This window comes from Suricata suricatta, chromosome 11 (genome assembly GCF_006229205.1).
Source record: "Suricata suricatta isolate VVHF042 chromosome 11, meerkat_22Aug2017_6uvM2_HiC, whole genome shotgun sequence".
Classification (NCBI taxonomy): Eukaryota; Metazoa; Chordata; class Mammalia; order Carnivora; family Herpestidae; genus Suricata; species Suricata suricatta.
In genome coordinates this window covers 10,954,394-10,963,110 of record NC_043710.1, presented here as the reverse complement: position 1 = coordinate 10,963,110, position 8,717 = coordinate 10,954,394, and the positions used below count along the sequence as shown (strand labels likewise).

At 36.9% G+C, this 8,717-nt stretch overlaps 1 protein-coding gene across 1 annotated transcript in view; it reads right to left on the bottom strand.

The window, feature by feature from the left end:
- The window catches only part of LOC115272198 (olfactory receptor 5AN1-like), an 18,724-nt gene that overhangs the window by 336 nt on the left and 9,671 nt on the right, over window positions 1-8,717 (bottom strand). The gene's annotated exons all lie outside the window — the stretch shown is intronic.

Below are 8,717 nucleotides of genomic sequence, written 5' to 3'. Positions count from 1 at the left end.
TAATAATTAAAAAGATATAAACTTTCAAATATTAAAAAGTCTTAAAAATCCTGATAACTCACTATCCTTACAAAAGAGACATGTGTCAAAATATATAGAAATTTTAGATATTTTGATATTGGTAAGACTTTAATATTTGATAAATTTAGTATTTTGAATTGATAAAGGATAAACATGGAAGAGTTAGTCAGTGAGACAAGCTAAGAAATTTTTGAAAAAAGACTAATAATTAAATAGATATGAGCTTTTGGATATTAATGAGTACTATAAACACTGGTAACTCACTACCCTTACAAAATAGACATGTGTCAAAAGAATATGTAGAAAATTTAGAAACTTTAAATATGGCAAGTGTTTAATGTATGATAATTTTAGTATTTTGATTGATAAAGGATAAACTTTTGATGAACATATAATCTAAATATGCAGAAAATATTCTGAAATATAACAATAAAACAGAAACTAGAAGAGAAAAATATGATACAACACTTTAAAACTTGGTTATGTTAGAAAAATCTACTGAGTAAAATACTTTTGAAATACAATTGATGAGGGAAAAATAGTCACAAAATATAATAAAGACAATATAGTAATGCCTTTTATATAAAAGCAATAACACAAAGGATGGGGCACTCACACTTACAGCTAATGAAGGTACAAATGATTTTACCTTTCTGCAAAAATTTTTTACTTTCTTTGTCTCTCTCTGTCACTCTGTCTCTCTCTCACACAAACACTAACACACACGTGACCCAACTAAAAATGCAAAGAGTAATGACTGGTGTGATTTTAATGGCCTTATTTAAATGTCTCTCTACTTGATAAAATTTCAACAACTCCTACATTTATAAGAAACAAGTTAAGATATACACATCCTTATTCATACACGCCGATTGAGAAAGAAATGGAGAAGGGAGGGAAAAATGATGGAGAGAGTGAAAATGACAGAGAAAACAGACTTTCAGGACTTCCTGAATTTTACCTACTGGCCATATCACCCTTACCAAGTTATTAACCTCTCTGCCTCAGTTGCCTCATCTACAAACAGGGCTAATAATACTACCCCATAGGATTGCTACAAAGACCGAATGACACAAAGGTCTTAAACAGTAAGGGCTCAATAAATGTTAGCAATTATCATCCTCAAGAGGCAAAACGAATACAGAAAGGTCAAGGAACTCTTCACGCAATTATTTTCTCAATTAGATGGTCTCTGAGCAAGATTCAAGAATATTGTCAATGATTCTGGTTATTTCTCTCTCGTATTGTTCGTTGTCTCCCAGTCAGCTGCAACCTCCCGATGCCACTTTTCGTGTTCTACCACCACCAAGCACTCTTGAGCTGATGATATTACGTACAGTGCATGGTGCAGTGGAGATGTTTCACTATTTAGTGACAAGCATCTTGTATACTAAGGTTTGCATAACTGAATAAATACATGCTTGAACAAATGGTTCTTTCACCCACTTTTGGATGTAAAACTAAAACTGTCTTATTTTATTTCAGTTATGGTTTTGGGGAGTTGAAAATCTTTCTCTTTATTCTTAAAGTATTGCCAATATAATTTCTTATCTTATCCAAGATGAGTAGGAGACAATGAGAACATTTTGAAAATATAAATGTTCATGCACAACATCCCCCATACACAAACATAAACAATCAATCTTGAAAATTAACTCAAGCTCCGAATCAATCACTTGCAGTAACACTCTTTACTTTCTTACTACATTCTGGTAACAAGAGGCAGCCAGAGCCGAAAGTATTTTATGTTACTCCTCATTCTCCCAGCAAAGATGAAGAACTCTGGATTGTTAACGCATTCATGATAGAACTGATCCTGAAAACTTACCTTGCTAAAATTTGGTAATATACAGGAAAAGGGAAAAAATTCTGAATATATTCACTCTCTTCAATTAATTGTTTGCATGTGTTCAGACAAGATTATAGCTAATCAATGCCTTTTCCAAGACGATCTACTAAGGACATGGCCACTCTGTAAGGCTGTTCAGGGGACAAAATAAGGTAAAAAGAGAGAAGCTGTTGCTGAATGAAAAAACCACATAAGTTACACAAACAAACAAAAAGTTTAAAACCAACCTTTTAGTAAGTAAGACCAACAACAACCAAGGTGCTGTGTGACTGAGTTGGTTAAGTGGCAGATCCTGGTGAGGATCTCAGGGTTTGTGAGAGCCAGCCCAGCAACTAGCTCCATGGGGAATGTGGAACCTGCTTGGGATCCGCTCTCCACCTTTCTCTCTCTCTGCCCCTCCCAAGCTATCCCACATGGATACACACACTCTCTCTCTCAAAAATAAACAAACAAACAAACAAACAAAAAACCACCAACCAGTTTCTATGCTTGGGAGTGAAGCATCTCTGATATCTATGTTAACCACACTGGTGCCTCCAAACCTGCAGGGTCTCCAAAGATGACCATGGAGAGGTATCTGAAGTACTGCAAAAGGCCAATGGATTCTACTTGAGTCCTTTGTCATATCATTACTCGGTGAACTGCTTGCCTTTTGCTGCTCAGAAATTATGAGTCAACCATATACATTACCATAAAATCAAATGCATTGACATTATTATAACAACAGACTCCTTAAAAATTTTAAAGGGTCCTTCAGAATAATAAAAAATATAGACAAAATATGTGATCCTAGGAAATTGCCCTGAAAGCCAGTAAATTGATATTTTTAATTCAGTGCTGAATTATTGACTTCTAAAATTAATTAGGTTTTATAAATATTGTCTCATTAGACTTTAAATGAGCTCATTATCCCCCACTTTACAGGTGAAAAAAAAAACACAAGGAAACAGTGCAAGACCACATTCTTAACAAATTGTAGAACTGGAACTCAACATTCATCTCTCACCCCAGAATAATCCCTGATATTTTAGAGTAGAGATTCATCTTTCCAAGGAAGGTCAGAGACGATCAGTAGGAGAAGGTGGAGGATGCAGGAGTGAGGGAGGGAGAAGAAAGAGGCGAAGAATGGGAGAAACTGAGGACCATAACCTTGCTCCACACAGGTCTTACTGGAAAAATAACATGACTATTAGATAGCACAGAATCCGCTATTCTCCCTAATTCTTGCCCTTTCACCTTGACCAGATTCCCCAAGAAGACTGAGCTCTTGCCAAAGGTTAAAACTGCTTATTTCTTTTCCAAAGCAATTTTCCAACTGCACCCTATCACTCTCCAAGATAGGACCCTTTGGCCAAGAAATTGGCTGTCCACTCAGAGCAAGAGAGATGCCCACAACTGGAGAGCCTCTTAAATGTGTTATTAAGGGCAAAGAAATAGGAGAAGACAATTAGAGGGAAAAAAAAAAACCCTCCAGGTACCTGCTCTCTGGAGTCATGATTGTCATGGAGATTTGTCCCTGCTAGTTCCATGTCCCACTTTGCCTTGTCCCTTCTGGATCCATTCCCCACTTCCCCATAGTCCGATCATGTTCTCATGATTGTAGATTTTCCTTTAATGAACTTGGAGTCATTTATGTAGCAAGAAACTAGGGGCCATCTAGTCCAATACCTGCAATTACCAGGTGAGGAATATGAAGCCAAGGAGCTGAAAGATCTGCTCAAGATGACATGGCTACATGGAAAAATACCTTAATTAAAATATATTAGAGACATAAACATTTCCCTCTGTATGAAGCACTTACATTTTAGATAGACTTAAATTTCTCAAATACCTGACCAGACTCAACCATCACGGCAGCCTGTAAGACAGACATGCCACTATTTCCCATGCATAATGAGAAGACTGAGACAATAACGAAGACAAGAAAACTGAGCCACGACTTATCATGGTTACAACCTGGGGCATTGGGTTGAATTCCAACACTTCCACTTGATGACCTTGTGACCTTGAACAAATTAACCTCTCCAAGCCTCAGGATTATCATAAAATGGTGCTGATAGTAGTAGCTACTTCATAGAGTATGTCTTCATAGAGAGACTCAAATCAGATGATGCATATACAGCACCTACCAGGGAGTGTAGTACAAGCCTGCCTTCTATTAATAGTAGGTATAACTTGGATGTTCTGATTTGAGGTCTTTCCAACATGTTATGTGGCATTACTAATCCTTCACTAAAGGCATCTACTTAAAATTATTCCCACAAACAGTTTTGCTTTTGCTTCTAGGTTTTATAAATGAAACTCACCTACCCTGCCAGTTGCTAGGGATGCAGAGATGTTCTAGACAAGGTCCTGTCCTTGGTTTGATCTACCTCAGTTATTCTTACCTCCAGGGAGAAAGGGATAGGTGATCAACAAGTTAATTATTTAATTTTGCTGATAGGGTTATAAGAACTGTAATAGCTCAATATTTTAAACTCAACATGTTCTGGGGTGCCTGAGTGGCTCAGTCAGTAAGTGTTCAGCTTCGGCTCAGGTCATGATCTCACGGTTTGTGGGTTTGAGCCCCGCATCAGGCTGTGTGCTGACAGCTCAGAGACTGAAGCCTGCTTCAGATTCTGTATCTCCCTCTCTCTCTGATCCTCCCCTGCTCACGCTGTCTCTCTCTGTCTCTCTAAAATAAACAAAAATCATATAAAAATTGTTAACTAAACATGTTGTTAGATAGTTTTGAAGAAAGGAACACCAAGGGTATGGACTGTGGGTACCATGGCCAAGCAATGGAGGCTATGTTTCTGGTCAGTAAGAGCCACCTATGTTCCATAAATCACACTTCATGAGAATCAAGATAAATTGTGCTATACTGGGAAGAAAGTGGCAGACCTCTATGTGCCCAAAGGTTCTATCTGGAATATCTTTATGTAATTTCTCACCTGCCATCTTTATATGGTAACAGAAAAACAAATCAAATCTCTGTGATGTAACTATGTGAAGTGTAAGGTATTATATATATATGAATGTAATAGGTATGAAATTAGTCCATAAACTCTTGTATGGAAAAAAAAATCTCTATTTGAACTTTTTTGAAGTCCTCTTATTTGGACTCTGAGTGTTCATGGAACTCCCAAGTCTGGTGGCTCTTTTGCTCCTGAGCAATTTAAGGTCCTGGAATCCCTAGGGGACTCAGATTAGGAACTCATTCCTGCACCCAAAAATCTCTGGGAAGGTACCAAGCAGTATGCACCAAGACTGCCTATGCAAATAAATTCATGACATGACAGAAATTTCATGTATATATTATAATCAACACCTCTACACACTAGGAAGTGACCCACCAAAAGTCTAGTTATCAGTCATCAGCATACAGTTGACCCCCTTCACAACTTTACCCACTCCCCAGCCTCCTTCCTCTACTTTTTGTATTGTTAGCTTTGTTTATCTTCTGTCTTTAGATTCCAAATGACTAAAATCATGTAACTGTCTTTCTCTGCTGACTTCTTTCAAATATATTAATACCAAGCCTAAAATAAGAGCAAAAATGAACTACTGCTGGCTCGTCAAGATAAAAAGCTTCTGGGCAGCAAAGGAAACAATCAACAAAACTAAAAGGCAACTAACTGACTGGGAGAAGATATTCACAAATTACACATAGAATAAAGGGCTAATTTCCAAAATCTATAAAGAACTTACCAATCTCAACACCCAAAAAATGAACAACACAGTGAACAAATGGGCAGAAAATATGAATTGATACTTTTCCAAAGAAGACATCCAGATAGCTAAAAGACATAGGAAAACATGCTCAACATTACTCATGATCACAGTGATACAAATCAAAACCACAAGGAGACACCACTTCACACTTGTCAGCATGGCTAAAATTAACAACTCAGGAAACAACAGATGACAGATGTTGGAAAGGTTGTGGAAAAAGGGGAACCCTCTTACACTGTTGGTGGGAATGCAAACTGGTGAGAGACATTCAGGAAAACAGTATGGAGGCTCTTCAAAAAATTAAAAATAATCCTACCCTCTGATACAGCAATTGCACTACTAAGAATTTATCCAAAGGATACAAAAGTACTGATTTGAAGGGGTACATAAAACCCAATGTTTATAATAGTGCTATCAACAATAGTCAAAGTACAAAAAGTGCCCAAGTGCCCATCAAATGATGGATGGATATATATATATATACACACATATATATGAATAGAATTGAATATATTGAATATATTCATATATATATGAATTGTATTGAATATATATATTCAATTGAATACTACCCAGCAATGAAAAATAATGAAATCTTGCCATTGCTACAATGTGGTTGAAACTAGAGTGTATTATGCTAAGCAAAATAAGTCAGTTGGAGAAAAATAGATATCATATAATTTCACTCATATGTGGAATTTTAGAAACTCAACAGATAAACGTAAGGGAAAGTAAGGAAAGATGATATAAAAACAGAGAGGGAGGAAAAGCATAATAAACTCTTAAATACAGACAACAAACTGAGGGCTGCTAGTTGGGAGGTAGGTGGAGGGATGGACCTCATGGGTGATGGGCATTAAGGAAGGCAATTGTTGGGATGAGCACTCGGTGTCATATGTAAGAGGTGAATCACTGGGTTCTACTCCTGATCCAAGATCACATTGTATGTTAAATAACTTGAGTTTAAACTTAAAAGAAAATAGTAATCCTTCAAGGTCTGTCACAAATGGCAAATTTTCATTCTTCTTTATGGCTGAGTAGTATTCCATTTTAAACAGACACCCAGAAACACACCAATCACATCTGATCTATCCAGAATGTTCCTGAATGTTGGCTATTGTAAATAGTGCTGCAATAAACATACATGTGCATACATCTTTTCGTAATGGTGCTTTTGTCCTCTTTGGGTAAATACCCAGGACTGGAATGGCTAGATCATATAGATCTACCCTTAATTTTTTGTGGACCCTCCATACTATTTTCCACAGTAGCTGAAACAACTTACATTCCCACCAACAGGACACAAGGGTTTCCTTTTCTCCACATCCTCTCCCCGTTGTTATTTCTTGTCCTTTTGATATTAGTCATTCTCACATGTGTAAGAAGATCTCTCATTTTGCTTTTGATTTGAACTTCCCTGATGTCAGTGATGTTGAGCACAATTTCATGTCTGATGGACATCTGTATGTCTTCTTTCGAAAAAAGTCTATTCAGGCTCTCTGTGCTGTTTTTAGTTGGATTGTTTGAGTTTTTCGTTGTTAAGTTATATGAGTTTTTTTACATATTTTGGATATTAACCTCCTATCATATAAACATGTGTATATAATTTGCAAATACTTTCTGTGACTCAGTATGTTGCCCTTTTCATTTTGATGATGGTTTCCTTAAATGTGTAGAAGCTTTTTAATTTGATGTAGTCTTATTCATTTCTTTTTGTTTTTGTTTCCCTTCCCCTTGGCATCGCATCTACAAACACATCAGCTTAGACCAATGTCAAGGAGTTTGCTGCTTATGTTTCCTTCTCAGAATTTTATGACTTTAGGTCTCATATTCAAGTTCTTATTCCATTTTTCTTAATTTTTTGTGTGGTATATGATAGTAGTCTAGTTTCATTTTTTTGTATGGGGTTGTCCAGTTTTACCAGAACCATTAACTGAGGCAACTGCTTTTTTCCCATTACATGTGTCTGGATCCTCTGTTGTAAACTAATTGTCCCTGAATGTGTGAGTTTCTTCCTGCACTCTCAAATCTATTGATATATGCAGCTGATTTTGTGCCAGTATCATACTGTTTACTGTTTTGATTACTATAGCGTGTTAGTATAATTTAAAATCAGGGACCATAATGCCTCTAGCTCTATTTTTCCTTCTCAAGGTTGCTTACGCTGTTCAGGATATTTTGTGATTCCATAGAAGTTTAGAAATGTCTGCTCTACATCTGTGAGGAATGCTATTGGAATTTTGATAGGGACTGCATCTTTAAAAAGTTTTATTTACTTATTATTATTTTTAGAGAGAGTGAGCAGGGGAGAGAGACAGAGAGACAGAAATTCTCAAGCAGGCTCCATGCTCAGGGTAGAGCCTGATGCAGGGCTCAATCCCACAATGCTAGGATCATGACCTGAGCTGAAATCAAGAGTCAGACGCTGAGTGAGCCACCCAAGCACCACCCAGCATTTAATCTGTAGACTGCTTTGGAAAATAAGGTTATTTTAACAACAATATTAATTCTTCCAATCCATGACCATTATATAACTTTCCATTTATTTGTATCTTCTTCATTTCTTTTATCATTGTCTTGTACAGGTCTTTCAATTCCTTGGTTACATTCATACCTAGAATTTATTATTTTTGATACAAATGTAAATGAGATTGCTTTCTTTTAAAAAACAAGTTTATTTTTTTAATTTTTAATGTTTATTTTTGAGAGAGAAGGAGAGCATGCTAGTGGGTGAGGAGCAGAGAGAGAGGGAGTCAACGAATCTGAAGCAGGTTTCAGGTTCCGAGCTGTGAGCACAGAGCCCAATGCAGGCACAAACTTGATGGGGCCCATCCAGCCAGAAGTGCTGTGTGGCCTTTGGGACCCTGCTTCCCCTACTTGAAAATGTGTGCGCTTGACTGCTTGACCTAAGTGGATCAGAGACTGGGGTTAGTTCTATTAATCATGCCACTTGGTAATCATGGTTTCAGTAACTGGGCAGATTTTCTGATTGAAACTTCCTCCCTAGTTACGGGCACCTTACTCACAGACTATTGTTTAAGCCTTTAAGAAAAAATAGCCTTGTCATAAGCTTCAGTTAATAATATCACTATGTACTTAAAACAAACCCCTGCTGATGTATTTTGAGTGATGA